Genomic DNA, 18678 nt, shown 5'->3' on the forward strand with positions numbered 1-18678 from the left:
ACTACTAGTGTATGCCTTGCCTGGAAATGCTCTCACCGACATTTCCTGCTATAAATTCCCATCTAGATACTGATGTGATGTGTGATTTTCCACATTCATTCATTGAATACAGTTTCCCTTTTGATTTATTCTTACTTTAGTTTGTTTTGTGTTTGAGACCGGGTCTCACTGTGTAGCCCTGACTGGGCTAGAACTCACATAGACTAGGCTGCCCTTGAAATCACAAAGACCTACCTGCTTCTGTCTCCCGAGTGCTGAGATCTCATCCAGCTAGTTTGTGCATATGCATGTGTGTTTGGGTGTGCATGTGTGTTTGAGTGTGAGTGTGTGTTTGAGTGTGAGTGTGTGTTTGAGTGTGCATGCGCAGGGTGAGGGTCAAGATCAAGTATCTTCCTCAATTATTCTTTGCCTTCTTTTTTGATACACAATAAACTTAGTTCCCGGCTAGAGTGTCTGGCTAGCAAGCTCCAGGGATCCAACAGCACCCCCTACCGCAGAGCTAACCTACCTAGGGTCATAGTGCACACCATCCTGCCTGACTTTCCTGTGGATCCAAAGCCAGGTCCTCATGCTTGTGTGGTAGATATATCACCCCCTGAGCAATCACCCAGCTCTTGATCAATTCTTTGACTCAGGAGTTATTCTGAAGCATGCTATTTTGTTATCAAATGCTTGTAGATTTGTTACTGATTTCTCAATAATGTCTTCAATACCATGTTCTGTATGACCTCAATCTCTTTAAATTTATTGATACTTTGTGGTATAATATAATGCAAGATACGGTCTAGCTTAATATATGTCCCATTTATACCTAAAAAGTGTGGTGGTTTAAGTGAAAATGATTTCCAGTTAATGGAACTGTTTGGGAAGGATTGCAAAGATTATTCTATTTCCAGTTAGTGCTCTCTCTCTCTCTCTCTTGACTTGTGCATATGGATATGGATCAGGACAACATTTAATTCAGACTGGCTTACAGTTTTAGAGGTTTAGTCCATTATCATATCAGGAAGCATGGCAGCAAGCAGGCAGATGTGGTCCTGGAGGAGCTGAGAGTTCTACATCTTGCTTCCAAGGCAAATATGAGAAAAACTCACTTCCACGGAGGTAGGAGGAGGGTCTCAAAGCCCACCCCCAAAGTGACGCACTTCCTCCAACAAGGCCACACCTCCTAATGGTGCCACTCCCCTGGGCCAAGCATTCAAACACATGAGGGGCCAAACCCATTCCAACCACTACACTTAGTATTAACTACGTCAATAAGATAATTAATAGAATCTTTAAGCTGTAAGAGTCACACCTGTATGTATTACTTTTATTATCATTGTGATCAAATACATCCGTGAAATTTCAAAGTTCATATGAAATGCATATTAACTTAAAAGCCCGTGTTTATTTGCAGGCTCCTATATGTGCAAACTGACTTTTAGACATTCCTCCTTAGAAATTAGTGACGATTTCTATTCTGTCTCTCTTACTTCAGTGTTCAACCTGGGATAGAAAATCCACTCAGAAGCTGCTAAGTCAAAACTGCGGCCTCCAGAAGCAGGTCAGAAACTGCCTGGGAAGGGATTGAATTCGATAGAATTTGCATTGTAAGTGCAGAATCCCGTTGGAGCTCCTGATAGGTTTAGGATCACAAATTCCCATAAAGTGTCTGCTAGCTCACAGGCCCACCCTCCCACTGCCACCATCACGGAGAATTCAAACACTTTGCTAGTTAACCGGACGTCGATTGCCTGTGCTCACCAGCGTACCTCCATGCTCCCATTGTTATACCCTCTCTAGTGTGGTGGGGAGCCCCACTTTTCCCTAGCCAGGGGGACTAAGTTTCAAAGACCAACAAGAGCAAAACTAAAACTGAGAGCCAAATACATTGAAAAGCTCATTCCTAACTCCAGGGTTCACAAAAATCGTTTGTTTAAAAGTGTTCACATCTGTTGCTTGGCGCTGATCCGTAAGCCGCAAGACCCCTACCTTTGCATGTAATTATCCTCTCGTTAAATAATGAGTTACGGTTGATTGCCTACGTACTTAGAAAGCTCCCCATGTCCTTGAAATGGAAGAAGACAGATGCAGGAATGGAATGTCCTTTCTCAATGAAACCATTTTTTTTTTTTTTTAAAAAAAAGGCACAACAAACACAGCAGATATAGCTTTGCCAGAGAGCAGAGAAACTTGCTATTGGAAGCCCAGCCCTGCTCAGAAAACTGTTCTCACACACTCTCACCCAAGAGGAAGGCTGCGTTTAATTCCACTTCACAGCGTGAAATAAATGAGCAAGGGAAATTATAAACAGTCTGGCCAACCAAACGCAAGACAGATACAATGCAACCAGATCCTGCAGACTCCCTACCCACTGAGCTGGTATAATCCCTGCTTGGCAGAGAGTCTACTCGTAGGGTAGGCTCTCCTGCTGAAACACACAGGCCTTCCTGCAGGAAGGTATGGGGAGAAAGACAAAAGGAGGGAGGGAATCACCTCGTTCATGAGGAGAATGACAATTGTGTGTATTCCCTTTGGCCCAGAAATGCCAGGCCTGGGACTCTCCCCATCAGAAATGGAAATCTAGGTGCATGGGGCATATAGCTCAGTGGGCGAGCACCTCATGGCATATATAAGGCCCTAGGTTCAACCGCTAGCCCACTGAAAAATAAATTAATAAACAGAAGCAAACCCCTCAACAGGAATGGTTAAGCAGAAAAAATGGCAACTGTAGCATAGTTTGCTGTGTTAAATAAATAAATAAATAAACAAACAAATAAATAAATAAATAGAAATCAGAGGTAAACGTGAATAGCTATCAATGGAAAAAATCATAAAAATTTTCTATTAATATTAAATTAAGTTATTTAGACTGTTACTCTAGAATAATGTATATAATATGGTGAGTAAAAGAAAACTGCATAGTTACTGACATGTCTACAAGAAAAATGAAAAATAATTCCACACCGGCTTGGGATGAATGGGAAAAAAAGCATCTGCATGGAACCTCTAATCCATTTCCCAGAATGAGCGAAACTGAGAAAGTTTAGGCTCGATAGCATTTCCTCATATACCACTTCCTTACCGGGCTCATTATAGTGTGAGGATTAATTTTGTAATTTAAGAATTCAACACGGGGGCTGGAGAGATAGCTTGGCGGTTAAAAGCACTGACCGATCTTCCAGAGGTCCTGAGTTCAATTCCCAGCAACCACATGGTGGCTCACAACCATCTGTAATGGGATCCCGCGTGTCTGAAGATGGCTACAGTGTACTCATAAATAAATCTTTAAATAGTAGATAAATAAATAAATGTATGTCAGTTTATCAAAAAAAAAAAAGAATTCACCATGATTAAAATTTTTAAAGGATTAGAAATGTTATAATTGCAAGTAAGACCATCCCCCCTCTTCCCCGAACTCGCTGGGGCCTGTGGTTTGCTGGCGTGCGCTTTTAATTGATCTTAGTGGACAAAGGTAAAGAGGAGCTTCTCCTGGAGAGCGGGCTGGCCTGGTGTCACTCAACAGAAGCCAATTAAATCAAGAATCCACAGTGCCACTGGACAAGCCGAGTGGCGGGAAATGATAATCATATCTACGTCCTCAAAGCCTCTGCTTCAGAGCCTCCCAGGAGGCTGCCAGAGGCCTGCGCAGCCGCAGACATGCACGAGAATAGCCCAGGCTTTTGTTTGTGAAAATCCTACCTCTCCAACTACTGAAGCCCTTGCTGGCACCGTTCGCTTTCTCCAGAGATGAGATACACAGAGCTGGCCCAGCCTCTGCAGGAATTCACAGGAAGCTGTGGAGAGACGCGGCTGCCTAGGTTTGAAGTGAGGTCTGTGACTGTTTTTGCGGAAGACAGTTTGAGTATCACTGGAAACCACCCGAGGGCCTTCTAATTGTCATCCCCAGAATGGCACCGGCCAGTAGCACTGGCAGAACTACGGCCCTGCCAATATTGCCAATATGATGCCTGGCTCAGGTTCTGCAACTTGGTTTCATTCTAATGAACGTTTTCAGGATCATCAGCGTGTGTGTGTGTGTGTGTGTGTGTGTGTGTGTGTGTGTGAGAGAGAGAGAGAGAGAGAGAGAGAGAGAGAGAGAGAGAGAGAGAGAGAGAGGTGGAATTCAAAAACATTTTTTTCCAGATTCTAGAATTCTCTTTTTAACCACCCATTTTCTATAGTCAAGGGTGTGGAAGAGGGAAAGGACGTAAGGATGTGCGGGGTAATTCTCTTCTATAGTCCTACCCCACAGAACCCAAATGAACGAGTGTTTTGTCTGAGTATATGTATACACACCATATGCATGCCTAGAGACTGTGGCGGCCAGAAGAGGGTGTTGGGTCTGATGAAACTGGAGTTACAGGTGATTGAGAACCACCAAGTGGGTACTGCAAACCAAGCTACGATCCTCTGGAAGAGCAGCCACTTTAACCATATTCCCAGCTCCCTTATGGGTGGTCACCTTCTTCTACTTCTCCTTCTCTTTCTCCTCATTCTTCTCTTCCTCATCCTCTTCCTTCTCCCTCTTCTTTTTCCTCCCCCTCCTCTTTTTCTTCCTTCCTTCCTTCCTTCCTTCCTTCCTTCCTTCCTCTCTCTCCCTCTCTTTCCTTTCTTTCTTTCTTTCTCCCTCTCTTTCCTTTCTTTCTTTCTTTCTTTCTTTCTTTCTTTCTTTCTTTCTTTCTTTCTTTCTTTCTTTCTTCTGTCTTCCACCTCTTCCTCTTCTCCCTCTTCTTCATAAGGTCTTATTGTGCAGCCCAGGCTGGCTTGAACTCACTGTGTACACCAGGCTGACCTCAAACTCACAAAGATCGGCCTGCCTCCCCAGTGCAAGGATTAAAAGCCACCACGCCTGGCCTCCAAGAAAAGTTTTATTGACTTGGCATTTCAAAAGACTATTTTCAGCCCAGGTCGCACCTTCACACTCTCGACATTTCCTAGTTAAGGTGTTTACTTCTGCTTCTTCTCTCAAGGCCTTCCCAGTTTTCCCTCAGGAATCCATGATGGAGTTCTGGCAGTGCCCCCGGACAGCCTGTTGTTCTAGCAGAGGTGGGCAGCCATAGGGGGACCCGTTCACACTTGGCCAGATGCTCCCCGTGTCACTCTGGAACCCTGACACCCATCATACCAAGGGAGGAATTATAACCAGCCAGAATGGAAATGTCTGTAGGAGACCTTCTCATGCCATTTCTGGCCCTCACTCCAGAGGACATTCTCTCTCACACTGCAGAGCTTCTGGCTAATGAACCTAGCATCTTCTACCTTTCGGCTCTGCATCTGCAGATTCCACTGAGCACACTGAAACTCCGGGGACTTGAACAGTAGAACACAGGCTGTTTACATAGTATTTACATTGCAATGGGTATCACAAATAGTCTAGAGGTACCCAGGACGAGGCATATGGGCTATATGGAAATATCGTGCTGTTTCATATGAGAGACGGTATCTGGAAATTTTGGTATGTGCAGGGGTTTCCGAACCAACCTGTCTCCGATACCAGAAGATGGCTGTGTTCAAAGATCCTAACTACCGCTCCCAAGATCGACTTCCCAGAACCATCACTTGCGCAGTGGCCTTCCCCACCAGAGCATCACACATGGAAGGCTATCATACCTAACGTCCCTCCTGCCAAATTTCATTTCGGGTTGAAGGAATTCAGCATCCCAGTGTGTTAAGAAGGGTGTTCAATTTTGGATTGGAGCCTGCAGCCTGAAAAGAAAACACGTGTATCGGAAGGTGGCCAGCAGTCCTGTCCATGGGTCTTCCATGTGCCTGACTTCAGTTCCACGCTGCTAGCTGTCTCTGAAGTCCCCATCTGGTGGTCTGGGAAGATGGTTTGGAAGCTCCATTGCTTACCGTCTTAAGGTTTTATTGCTGTGAAGAGATGCCAAGACTTCGGCAACTCTTACCAAGGAAAGCATTTAATTGGGACTGGCTTACAGAGGTTTAGACCACTGTCATCATCATGGCAGTACACAGGTAGACATGGTGCTGGAGAAGGGGCTGAGAGTTCTACGTCCATATCGTCAGACAGCAGGAAGGGAAAGACATGCTGGGCCTGGCTTGAGCATCTGAGACCACAAAGCTCATCCCAGTGATGAACTTTCTCTAACAAGGCTACACCTCCAATGATGCCACTCCCTATGATCCTATTTTTATTCAAACGGTCACACTTACTAACCCTCAGCTAAAATATGCTGACCCAGATTTGGGTCCAGGGGATGAAGGGTACTTAGACCCCAGTTACCCCACCGAAGTAAAGGAGTTCTGATAAAGAGATGAGACTCAGTACACAGCCTCTCACTTCTGTTTGACTTGGAGCATTTGAGTTTTGTCAGAGGTAGTAAGGTGGGTAGAGAAACCTATTTGTAGTCATGTCTAGGAACATAGTGAGTCTAACCTCCTGCCATGACCCCCCTTTAGACTTGATTTCACTGAGCCTCTAGACTGGACAGGACATGGTAGGATAATCTAGAAGAACTTTCTAGAACAATATCTCAAGGTTTTGCCTATGTTGGATGTACATCCCAAGAATGGCTCAATATCTGACCCAATCTCTAGCCAAAAGTTACATGGAAACCTATGGCAAACAGATTAAAGTCCAACCAATGCCCTGACCTTTAGCTTTCTAGCTGGCTTGCTGTCTGTGTATGTATGTATATGTGTATGTATGTATTATGTATGTATGTATATGTGTATGTATGTATTATGTATGTATGTATATGTGCACGTATGTATTATCTATGTATCTGTCTCTATGTATCTATTTATGTATGTATGTATATATTATATATATGTATCTATCTATCATTTATTTATATATCTATGTATCTACTTATGTATGTGTATCTATCATCTATCTATGTATCTATTTATTTATCTTTGCATCTATGCATGTATATATGTGTCTATCTATGTATCTATCTATCCATCTATCTATCCATCTATCTATTATCTATATCTATCTATCTATCTATCTATCTATCTATCTATCTATCTATCTATCTATCCATCTATCGCAGACAGAGATTCACTATGTAGTCTGGCTGTCCTGGAACTCTATGTAACTCAGGCTGGCCTTGAACTCACAGAGATCCTCCTGCCTTGTTTCTTGAGTACTGAGATTAAAGGTGTGTGCCATCCACCAGCTTTATCTCTTACCAAAAACTGGCAGCCCACCCCTCATCCTCTTTGTGCTTTGATCAAACCTTTCTGGCACTTTTGGTCTTGTTTATAGTACCTGATCTTGTTATAATTCAAATGACAAATTTGCCTCTGGAAACATCCTTCACACTGTAGCTGTCAGTCAGGGAGGCATCGATCCTTCAGAACTCAACCCCAAAGCCACTTCTTCCTTTGACTTATTCCTCTTATTAAAATCCTGCAGTCTCTACTCCTGCCTGTAGACTCTCACGGAAGGAAATAAAATTCGGTTGTAGCGTTGGGCATAGTTAGTTTGTAGGTTCGGTGCAAGACTGGTCCCTTCATTCTTCCGTTTGGAATGTAAGCGTCCCACTTTAATTAACCCTTCTTCATTCTGGCACGTTCTTTTCACTGCCCCTCTGGGCCAGGTCTGTGGATGTTCCACATTAACAAGCCTTTCTCTTCCTAAGCCATTTCAACAGCATAGGCTTGATGTGGGCACGCTGAAAGCTCGTCTTTTTCTGTGTGCTCATTATCTCCATCCCCAGAAAAGGAGGATGCTCTACGGTTGGCCTTGGTAACAGGGGGTTGTCTGAGGCAGCGTCATCTGTCCGTATAGCTTGTGATTATGACAAACAGCTCAGAAAAACGCCTTGAGAAATCTAGATGGAAAGCAAGGCCCCATGGAAACACATAAATATTTTATCAGGCTCTGAACAAGACTCTTTCTCATGAATGTTTTAACACCTCAGAAGCGTAATGTTCAGGGGCTGATTAGAGTCAACTTGTGCTGGGACGGGGAAAGCTGAGAGAAGAGGAGGGGAATATATCAGGGAGGGGAGGAAGCATTCTGCACTGTCTCTTTTAAGGACTTAAAACGCATTTATGAAATACCTGAGGGCTATCCTGATTTGCATAGGTGTTCGTTTTCCAAGTGCTATCTCCTTCACACCCCAGACTATAAGGTAGATTAGCTCCTAGCAGTGACGTCTTCAGATGGAAACACACTGCCAGTCACGGAGGCCCTGTCACTTCGCTATACCCCTGTCCACATGGGGACACAAGAGGATTTTCTATTTCAAGTGAAATACTAAGGACTAGAATTAAGCAGACTCTGTAAGCATAGTCATAGCTTGATTCAAAATAGTCCCAGACCAGAAGCAACCTGAGTGTCCATTGATACAAGCATGAATAAACACAAAGTACTCGCCATACAATGGATACCCCTCGAAGCAAAAAGAAATGACTTCCCGACACACTCAACAGTAACAATGAGTCTCGCAGATGTAGCACAGCAAAACAGAGGCAGACAAAGAGTATATGCTATGTAAATGCATTTATGCAACTGTACAGGAGCCCTTAACATCCAAGTAAGAGGAGTAAATTGCTTCTAGATGGTGGAGGTGGTTAGAAAGAGGCACGAGGAAAAAACTGAGGGAGTGAGGTTTTGTATATTTTGCTTGGAACATGTGGTCAAAACTGAGCCCACTTCCAACAGGTGCAGCTTAGAAACACCGCAGAGATAAAAGGCTCACGGATCTCCAGATCATCACGTACCTATAAAATATTGATTGCCTGAGTGGCACTTCTAGTATTTTACTGGTGGTTTCACAAGCCTGGTGGGAGAGAGATTACTCAGTTTGTGTCATTAGTTATCTAATCAATTCAATAATGTCTGTTAATTGCTTATCATTTGCCCACTAGAAACATAACCACAAATACAGCAGCAGCAGCAGCAGCATTTCTTGCCCTCATGGGGTGTCCGGTGGAGAAGGTGTCCAGTTGACAGAGACAGAGACAGGGCATCAAAAGGTGACAGATGCCCGGGACATTCTCACAAGGATGAGAGGGAGGTGTTCTCAGGCCGAGTGAAAACCATGAAGGACAGTGGGAGACAGATGTGACCAGTGAGGCCAGGCACACTCCGAAACACAGGGCTGTGGTCACCTCTGATGGAGAACTGAGTGTTATTTAAGTGTGAGGGGGTGATACCCGAGGGTTTTACACTGGGGAATGATAAATCCAAATGTTGTCTCAAAAACGAGACACTTGTAATCTCTGTATTGGGGGTTGAGGCAGGAGGATTGGGAATTGGAGGCTAGCCTGAGCTACATAAGCACAACCCAGTTGCAATGAACGAACGAATGAGTGAGTGAGTGAGTAAAAGAAAAGCATCAGGGGTTGGGGATTTAGCTCAGTGGTAGAGCGCTTGCCTAGGAAGCGCAAGGCCCTGGGTTCGGTCCCCAGCTCCGAGAAAAAAAAAAAAAAAAGAAAAGAAAAGCATCAGTCTGCCTTTCTCTCTTTTGTCTTTTTACTGAATGCCTGATGTTCTATCTTAAATTTGTAGAGACAGGCAGATAGAGACAGAGACAGACAGACAGAGACACACAGAGAGACAGAGAGAGATAGAGATTTGTTGTCTGTTATTGAAGATTTAGAAGAACAACATTCATATAATTCATAGTTTTCCCCCCAAATATTTCTCTCATATTTATTTCTTAATCAGTTTCTGATTTAGCCTCAGTCCAGGCCTGGATCACATATTTGAACTATTATTATTATTATTATTATTATTATTATTATTATTATTTTAAGTTTTTTTTATTTTATTTATTATATATGAGTACACTGTAGCTGTCTTCAGATACACCAGATCTCTTTATAGATGGTTGTGAGCCACCATGTGGTTGCTGGGAATTGAACTCATGACCTCTGGAAGAGCAGTCGGGTGCTCTTAACCGCTGAGCCATCTCTCCAGCCCTATTTTAAGTTTTAAGATAATAATTAATAGCCAGTGGTTAAGAGCACTGGCTGCTCCTGCTGATGTGTTCTGTTCACGGCACCCACATGGTGGCTCACAACTGTCTACAGCTCTGGCTCCAGAGGGATCTGATGCTGTCTTCTGTTTTCCATGGGTTCAGCATGCAGTGCACAAGCGTGCATGCAAGCCAAACCACTCATGGGCATAAAATGAAAACAAATAAATATTAAAAAATAATATAATCAAACGTTTATAAAAAGAAAGGGAGGTAACTTCTTGGCGTTTTAAAGTATCTCATAGGAAGATGGTGGTAGAAAAGTCGAGGGACTTGCATTCTTTGTGAGCATTGCTAGCAAATTCCTTAGAAACTAAACACAAGTCAGTTCTCAGTCCTTTTCGTAAAATAGGGGCTCTGTTTGTTTTCTGTTCAACTACTGAATCCAGTTTCTCTGCTCAAGGGATCTGCCCTTCACTACTTGTATGGCTTACAGGGGCCCTGGCCATTCTTTTCCTCTCTTCTCTGCCCCAAGTTATTCTCTGAAAACATTCAAGGTATGAAATGAAACATGAATTCAAGCCAGGGAGGAAGCTCATTGGGTAAATGCTCACTGTGCCAGTGTTTAGATCCCCAGACACTGTGCATTCAGTTCTGTGATCCCAGCTCTCTTATCAGGAGGTGAGAGACAGAGACAGGAGACTACTTAGATTCAGGCCAACTAACCTGGTGCACACAGCTAACAAATAAAAGACACTCTGCCTCAAACAAAGTGGAAGCAAGACCCCAAAGTGAGGCACTCTGGATGCATGTGCCTGTACACACGTACGTGCACACACACACATATAGAAAAATACTCATTCACACACACACTCTCACACACATACACACACTTAAACAGCCACACACAAACACATGCACACATGTGCACACACACATAGACATGCAAATACACACACACACATAAACACAAACACACTCACGAATACTCACACACATACACGCATGCACACACACACACTACACACTATCACACACAAACAAACATGCCTGCATGCACAAGAATATTCTTTTTAAAGGTGAATCTGGGGAGAGAGGGCACTTTTTTTTTTTTTTGGTTCTTTTTTTTTCGGAGCTGGGGACCGAACCCAGGGCCTTGCGCTTCCTAGGCAAGCGCTCTACCACTGAGCTAAATCCCCAACCGAGAGGGCACTTCTTAGAGGTCTCAGTTTCCTGAAACAAAACCTTCAGATGCCAGTATGGACAAATAGCAAGAGAGTGTAATAGAGGAGCCCTCTTCAAGAAACAATGTGTCCTTAGGCCTGGCTTTGTGGCACACACCTTTAATCCCAGCACCCGGGAAGCAGAGGTAGCTGCATCTGTGAGTTTGAGGCTATCTGGTCTACAGATCAAGTTCCAGGATAGCCAAGGCTACACAAAGAACCCTGAAACCCTTTCCTGAAAAACCAAAGCAAAACAAAATGGTGTGTCCAAGGCCTTTTCTTTCTAGTTAACCTCTTTCCTTTGTTCATTCTTCCACTCTCTAGGCTAGAAGTTGCCCTTTTCCCTCCTTGTCTCTGTGGGAAAACACTTCCCCAAGACATCTCTATTCCCATAACTGCTTTGCCTCTGACCAGACCAACCTAGACTTTTAGGGAACAGAGAGAAGGTAAAGCTGGAGGCAAGAGTCAGAGAAACAGAGGGAATACACCAGATATAGTGGTGGTCCTGCAGGGAATCAGACAGACAAAATGGGGACCAGGGAGCCCCTTCTCTTTCTGAGAGAGCCCCAATTCAAGTAGAGCCTGCCAAAGCACTTTATATCCCAGAATCAAAGCGTCATAAGCCCCCATCATTTATCTGGATACGCCTATCCTGCAGCAGTTAAAGCAATTCTACAAACTTGGAAGCCTGCCTAGTATTCCAACTGCCGGGAGAATCCAGCTATTGGTGGAGAAAAGGTGTTTTTTTGTTTTTTGTTTTTCTCCCTCTTTGGAGGCCTTGCTGCCCAGTTAACATGTCAATAAATATGGCGGTTTTAAACTACCACCTGAAAACTTCTTTTTCAATTAAGTATGTACACACTTAGCATCTCCCTCTGTATCGTGTTTAAGGGACACACGGGGAAAACAGGTTTATCAGAGGTCAGGACATAATGTACCCGTTTCCCATGCATGCATCCAGAAAACCAACAAACGGGTAAAAGCAGCCACGCCGTCCTCCCTACATAGTTTGATCTTGAAATGTTAGCAGGTAACAGGAAAGCATTAAGGAAGTAGCCCGTGATGCCTAACTTTCTAAGTGGAAGCCTCTAGAACAAGCTTGGAAACGGCTGCGGGTCAGATCCAAGGATGCTCGGGAGCCTGGGGCACTCCTGTGCCCAGAAACAAAGCCTCCACACAGAACATTCGCAAGGTAGTAAAACTTTTCTTCTCAGACATCAGAGAGGGGGTGGGGGAACGTCAGCTCACCACCCTGCCCTCTGGGTGAGCTTGCACCTGCAGTGTAGATTTGGGGTCACGCTTGGAAATCACCAGACTGTGGGAAATAGTTCTGAGATCTCCCTTTTCAGCACTTTGTTGCTTATTCAACAAAATAGAGAAGTCACACTCCGTTCACTCCCCCCCCGCCCCCCCAAATTGCCAACGCCATTCCTGATGCGTGGCCACGAGTTCTTCCCTACATTTTTGGATTTCTTAAATCGTTTCTGAACTCCCTGCTCAGGTTTTGAATAGGAGATGGGGCTCCTGTCCACTCCTTTTCTTACTGGAGAATCAGGTGCCCCGTGTTTTGTGGACACACGGTCCATAGGGAGCTCCTACAAAATCTCGGGTGTGGGGTCTTCAAGGGTTCACTGTGCTCACCTCGCGGGGTCCCCGGCCGCGGAGAAGCGCCGAGCCCGCGGCTGTGGCTGGGACGCGCGTGCTCTCCGGGTCTCTGGTGGGCTCTCGGGGTTGGACGGCGGCGGGAGGGACGCTGACCGCGCCCATCGCCGCGCGGACAGCAGGAGCGGCGGCTGTGCGAAGTGTAAGGTGCCCTACCGGTCCCCTCCTCCCCTGCCTGCCTGCCGTCCCTCCTCTGGCGCCACCCCGCGCCGGGACCCGACCCTGCGCTAGGCTGCAGGCTGCTCCACTCCGGAGTCCCTTAATCCCCGCATCCTCCACTCCTCAGAGGGTGTCCACTCCCGTCTCATCGTCTCATCTCGTGGTTCCCTGGGCAGCTTCCCACAGCTGTGCTCAAAGAGCCGCTTGCAGCGCCGGCCTGGGGAGCCCTGCGGCCGGAGGATGGTCCAGCTTTCCAGGAGCAGGTCCTGTGCCTGTTTCCTCAGGCTTAGATCCCAAACTGGTTTCTGTTGTTTTAGACGGAGGAGTTATCCATTAGCTTTCCCTTGGCCTTTTGCATTTTTTCTTTCCTTTTCTATCTTTTTCTTAATCCCCTCCTTCCCCCCACCCCATCTCTTCTTTTTTCCCCACTCTTCATTTTTATTTGGGCAGTTTTTGATTCTTTACTTAAGCTTCTGCTTAGTTTAGAAAGGCAAGAATGTTGCTTATAATAGAATTGTGTGTGTGTGTGTGTGTGTGTGTGTGTGTGTGTGTGTGTGTGTGTAGGACTCATTTAAGGCAAGGAAAGCCCGATTTGAGAGTGGGAAGAGAGAGAGAGTGGGGACTCTATTTTGAATTTCATATCATTTATTTTATTCTAAAATCACAGATCTAAGTGTCCATATACGGGATGTAGTGACGGCATAAGTAAAGGACTCAGTCAGGGAACCACCTTCTTCTCCCTCTTCCTCTCCCTCTGCCTCTCCCTCTCCCTCCCCCCTCCCTCTCCCCCTCCCTCTATCGGTTTATATATCAGTCACCCCTCTCCTGACCCCCTCCCCGTGCGACAAGGTTTCTCTGTGTAACATCCCTGACTGTCCTGGAACTCATTATGTAGACCAGGTTGGCCTCGAACTCACAGAGGTCTGACTGCCTCTGCCTCTGGAGTGCTGAGATTAAAGGTTTGCATTTCAAACACCACGGCTTTAAATGTTTTACACCCCTCCCTCACTATTTCACTCAAAGGCTTTTTTTCTTGCCCCCACTCCCCCCAAAGGCTTCTTTTCACAGGAAAACACTTTATTGGAGAAGAAAAGTATGAGGAAAGAAATGAAGCAATGAATGCGAGAAACTCAGCAAAATGTGAGTTCCTGTTCTGCTGAGTTAGATGCTGTCGAGGGGTTGGAGAGGCCCTTTTGATTTGGAATTACTCCGTTTAAAAGGCCGGGACAGGGACGCTGCAACGATGCCTCATCTGGTAAAGCTATCGACCAGAAAGCATGTGGGGTTACCCCACTGAAGCCTGTGCCTGTAATCCCAAAGCTGGAGGTGGAGAAGGGGAGTAGGCAGATTTCTGGAGTTTGCTGGACGGCAAGTCTAAATTGGTAAGCTTCCGGTTCAGTAGGCATGCCTGTCTCCAAATTAGTGTGGAGAACAACTACCATCAACGTCTGCACTCTACATGTACGCACACGTGGGCGTACACGCATGCACACACACACACACATCACACAAACACGCAGGCGTGCAGGCAGGCACACACGCACACACATATACACACATGCGCACGCACGCACACACACATGCCTGTGCACGCATGCACACGCATGCACACACACACTCAGTGCCCACACACATGCATGTGCACACACATGTACACACATGCATGCACACATGCACATGCACACGCACACTCACGTTTCTGGGACCCTATTTCTCTGTCACTCTCACTTCAGAGTTCCATTAAGGATTGCCGCTCTGATCTCCTGCCTTGTATCTTACCTCAGACTCCTTCAAAAAGGTAACCAGCTCCTCTCACTGCCCTTCTGTATTGGACTCCTTTTTCCAGCGTGGCCCCCTTCCCCTCGCCCCACTGTCCCTTTTCTATCAGACTATTCCGCAGCCCTTCAGTTACTGCGCGCCAGTTTACATCTCCCAATCTTCATCTACCATATTTACCTCAGGGGTGTTTCTGGAGACTCTCCTCCTCTGCATTCCCACACTGCTGCCCTTGTTAAGTTTTAATTACCCTGGCTGAATCATTTTAATAGTTTCTTAACAGGTTTTCTTGCCTCCGGTCTCCCCACCATCAGCACAGACTTAAGAACGCCACTTTGATGGTAAAACAAGCAAACCTCACAGCGAGGCTCCGGCTCCCGTGCAGTGCTCCTGTGCAGTGCTCCTGTGCAGTGCTAACACCGCCTGAGCCTTCACAGCTGGGGCAAGCAGGCTGGTCCTCCAACTCAAGCGCGGTCAACTGCACGGCTCTGAAAACACCCTGGGTCGTCAGGTCAACGCATCTGTTCCTTTTGTGCCCCCCCCCGCCCCCTTCCTCATCCACATCTTTACCTGTTGAATTGCCCCTCCCCCAGTCTTCAATGGCGGAAGCAAATGCCTTGTCGTCAGCCTCATTCTTCCGATTTTTATCCATCAGATCTGTGAGATGAGTTAATGTGTCCTTCCTAGCACTCTGTGTCTGTAACAGCACTAGGTTGGTTTGTACGCGCCAATCTGCTGTATCTTCCTGTCACCCTAGTAGCTACCAAAGTATTATACATGACAAAGTATGCTTTTGCCTCGTCATAGTTCTCCCAAGGCACTGGCCACACATGTTTTTATTTTAATTTACTTTCGAAAGGTTTAAATGTATTAAATAATAAATGTATTAATGAATTAAAAATTATTAAATTAATTTATAATGTATTGTTATAAATTTAGTTTATTATTATACATTATAAATTGAAATATATCATATATAGATTCCTGAAACAGAGTTCATGTGGCATGTATCTCAGGTCGACCTCAAACCTATGGCAGTCCTCCTGCTTCAGCCTTCCAAATACGTGATCACAATCTATTTTAAAAATGGGTTTATTTTTATGTAATGTGTGTGTGTGATTGCCTGCAAGAATGCATGTATACCAAGAGCATGCATTTTTTAAAACGTCCCTTTCTTTTCTGTTTACGGGGACAGTGTATCAGTGTGCTTCCTTAAAAGTCTTACAGAATTCACCAGTGAGTCTACCTGGTCCTGGGCTTCTCACTGTTGGGACTGCTTAACTCCCTTTGCCTGTCAGTGATCTGCTTAGTGTTTATGTACTACTGGTTCTGTTTTAGTAGGTCAAATGTGTCTAGAGGTTTATCCATTTTTTTCAACATTTTCCAGTTAATGGAAGATATATTTTCAAACTGCTCTCTAGTGATCCTCTGGTTCAGTGGTATTTGCTGGAACTATTTCCCCTTTCACTGCCAATTTTGCTAACTCAGGTCTTCTCTCCTCTTCTTTTGATTACTTTGGCTGAGGGTTTGCCAGATTTTCGAAGAATCACCTCTTTGTCTCCTAGTTCCTTCCCATTATCCGTTTAGTCTGCATTTCATTAATTTCTACCCTAGTTTTATTACTCCTTTCCATCTACGTATTTCAGGTCTCATCTGCTCTTTTTATTTTAAAGACATTGACTTGATCATTAGGCAATCTGTTTGAGACTTCTCTGACTCTTCAGTATCGATTACTGTAGACCTAACCTTACCTCTCAAGCTTCTTTGGCTATATTTCAAACCTTCTGGTAATTTGTATTTTCATTCAACTCTAGGATTAAAAGTTTTTTCTTAAAGATTGCTTCGGTCTCCATTAATTTGTACAGATTTTTAAGGCTGTTTTGGTGCTAATTTATGTTTTTAATTGCATTGGATCTCATGAGATATGTGAAGGTTTTTATTTTTTTGTTAAGAAATGCTTTATGAACTATTTTTAATAAAGTCTCATGGTCTTCTAAGAAGAACATGCATCCTGTGGCCATGGATATATACTCTCAATGTCTGTTAAGTCCATTTGACCCGCAGAACAGTTCAAATCTTAAATTTGTTGAGATTTTGGGGGTATATAATTTTATATCTACTGATGGGAGCAGGGTATTGCTATTGTACCTCATTATTGTATCTCTAACAATGTCTCTTTATGTCTAAAGTGAGCACAGTAATAACTTTTCTTTTATATGTAATGACTGTTGTAATCAGTTTGTTACACAGATTAATCATTCTTAAGCATACAAGCTCCAGAATGGGTCTTTAAATATACACAAGTGTTTCCATCAAATGAATGTTCACCCTGACATCGAAATAGGCCTAAAGCAGTTTTAAAAAACATAAGAAAGCTAAGAGCTGTTAGCTATATGTTAACTGAGAAACCACATACAAAGCAAAGATTATGGAAAGGGGCTAAAAGGAGGAAGACTGAAAGGGCAGGAAGGTGTGAAATTGTTGGGAACAAAGTCCATCACACTTTATGTACTAGCAGCTCCTGTCCATTTAAATGTTGATCAGTTAAACTTAGACCTTAAAATACAGCATGCAGTTTACCCCATGTGGTCGTAACTTTCACCTAAGTTGTAGGTCCTTCAGGATGAAAGGAATACAGAAAAGGCTTCCCGTTCTTCACCTTGCGTCTTATGACTGTTTGAGATTAGATGGATTCCACTTAAGGGCCATCTCCTGTGGGCCACTGGAGAGTTTTCCCTTCCATTCAAGCCCACACTTGTTTACCCACTACCCCTCACATCTTGCCATTATCCAAAGTTAAGTCAAAAAGGAAAGCTTTTTGTCTCACACCTAGGTTACGCCCAGAGACTTGGCTTCTCTCACACACACACACTTCTCTGCTAGGAGGCAATATTGGTACAGAAGTACAGTATTTCTAGTTTGTTGTTCCAAGCATGTACAACGCGCAGCATGGCTGTGTGAGGTAAACATGTGCACAGGGGAAGATGAGGCGTGGGCTCATAGAAAGCAGTCAAATGGAAATCAAAAGGACTTTCTCTCCTTTTGCAGAGGTTATCCAATAATTTCTTTAGTTATGTTGCATACTTCTGAGTCCATTCCCAAACTGTTCTGTTGTACTTGTGTATGTCTGTTTTGTAGATCCGAGCAATCTCAGACACTAAAGGATCACCTTGATTGGGATCACACAACAGAGACCAGATGGACAGAGTACTTTTGAAATAGTTAGTGCTGGAGACCACTGTGACTGTAGACTGTCAAGACAAATGCTGCCACTACTATTAATATTTGGATGATAAATTCTTGTTGTAAATACAAACTTAGGTGGTGTGAAAGGGTAATCTGTTGGGAAATGAACTGTCAAGATAAACACTCCACTCTGATAAGGGCTGTCATGGCCCCATTATTGTAGCCTGCTAATGAAACATATCATCTCTAACAGGACCTGCTGAAGTCTGTGCTGGAGGATGTCGAGCCAGGTCATTCAATTCTTGTGGATTCTTTTCAGAGCCATGGTGGGAAATGTGGCAATGGCCCCATGGACCGTGGGGGGTGGGGGAAGGACAGGGACAGGAACGGGAATAGGGACGGGGATGGGGGAGGGATGGGGAAGGGGTAGGGGTAGGGGGCTTGAGACCGCTGGCGCAGTCATGAGTCGATTGGAGAAGACAGTAAGCTCTGGAGCACGGATCTGACGATCTGAGGGCCCAGGCCCACACAGCTTCTGTGCCTGCTTCAGCTGTCACCGCATCACCCGGTGGCAGACCCTTTATGCGCTGCTGTCACAGCTGCCGCACCAGTAATAACTTCTTAATGGATTGTTCCATTTATTAATATCTAGTGGTCATTTTGATCTCTTCTGACTGCTTTGTCTGATATGAATAAAATGACACCTGACTGATTTCTGATTCCGCGAACTTAGAATATTTTTATCTTTTCATTTCAGTTTGTGTGTCTATTTGTTACGGAGGTGAGTTTCT

General features: G+C 44.5%; 1 protein-coding gene and 1 pseudogene across 1 annotated transcript in view; both read right to left on the bottom strand.

The window, feature by feature from the left end:
* Positions 1-12892, bottom strand: part of Gpr156 (G protein-coupled receptor 156) — a 92787-nt gene extending 79895 nt beyond the window's left edge. Inside the window, exon 1 of the mRNA NM_153295.2 lies at positions 12746-12892. The gene's annotated coding sequence lies outside the window, so the exon portion shown is untranslated. The remainder of the gene's footprint in view (positions 1-12745) is intronic.
* A 4880-nt stretch (positions 12893-17772) lies between these two features.
* Positions 17773-18212, bottom strand: Ube2d2-ps1 (ubiquitin-conjugating enzyme E2D 2, pseudogene 1; annotated as a pseudogene).
* Between the last annotated feature and the right edge of the window lie 466 nt (positions 18213-18678).

Source organism: Rattus norvegicus, chromosome 11, assembly GCF_036323735.1.
Source record: "Rattus norvegicus strain BN/NHsdMcwi chromosome 11, GRCr8, whole genome shotgun sequence".
Classification (NCBI taxonomy): domain Eukaryota; kingdom Metazoa; phylum Chordata; class Mammalia; order Rodentia; family Muridae; genus Rattus; species Rattus norvegicus.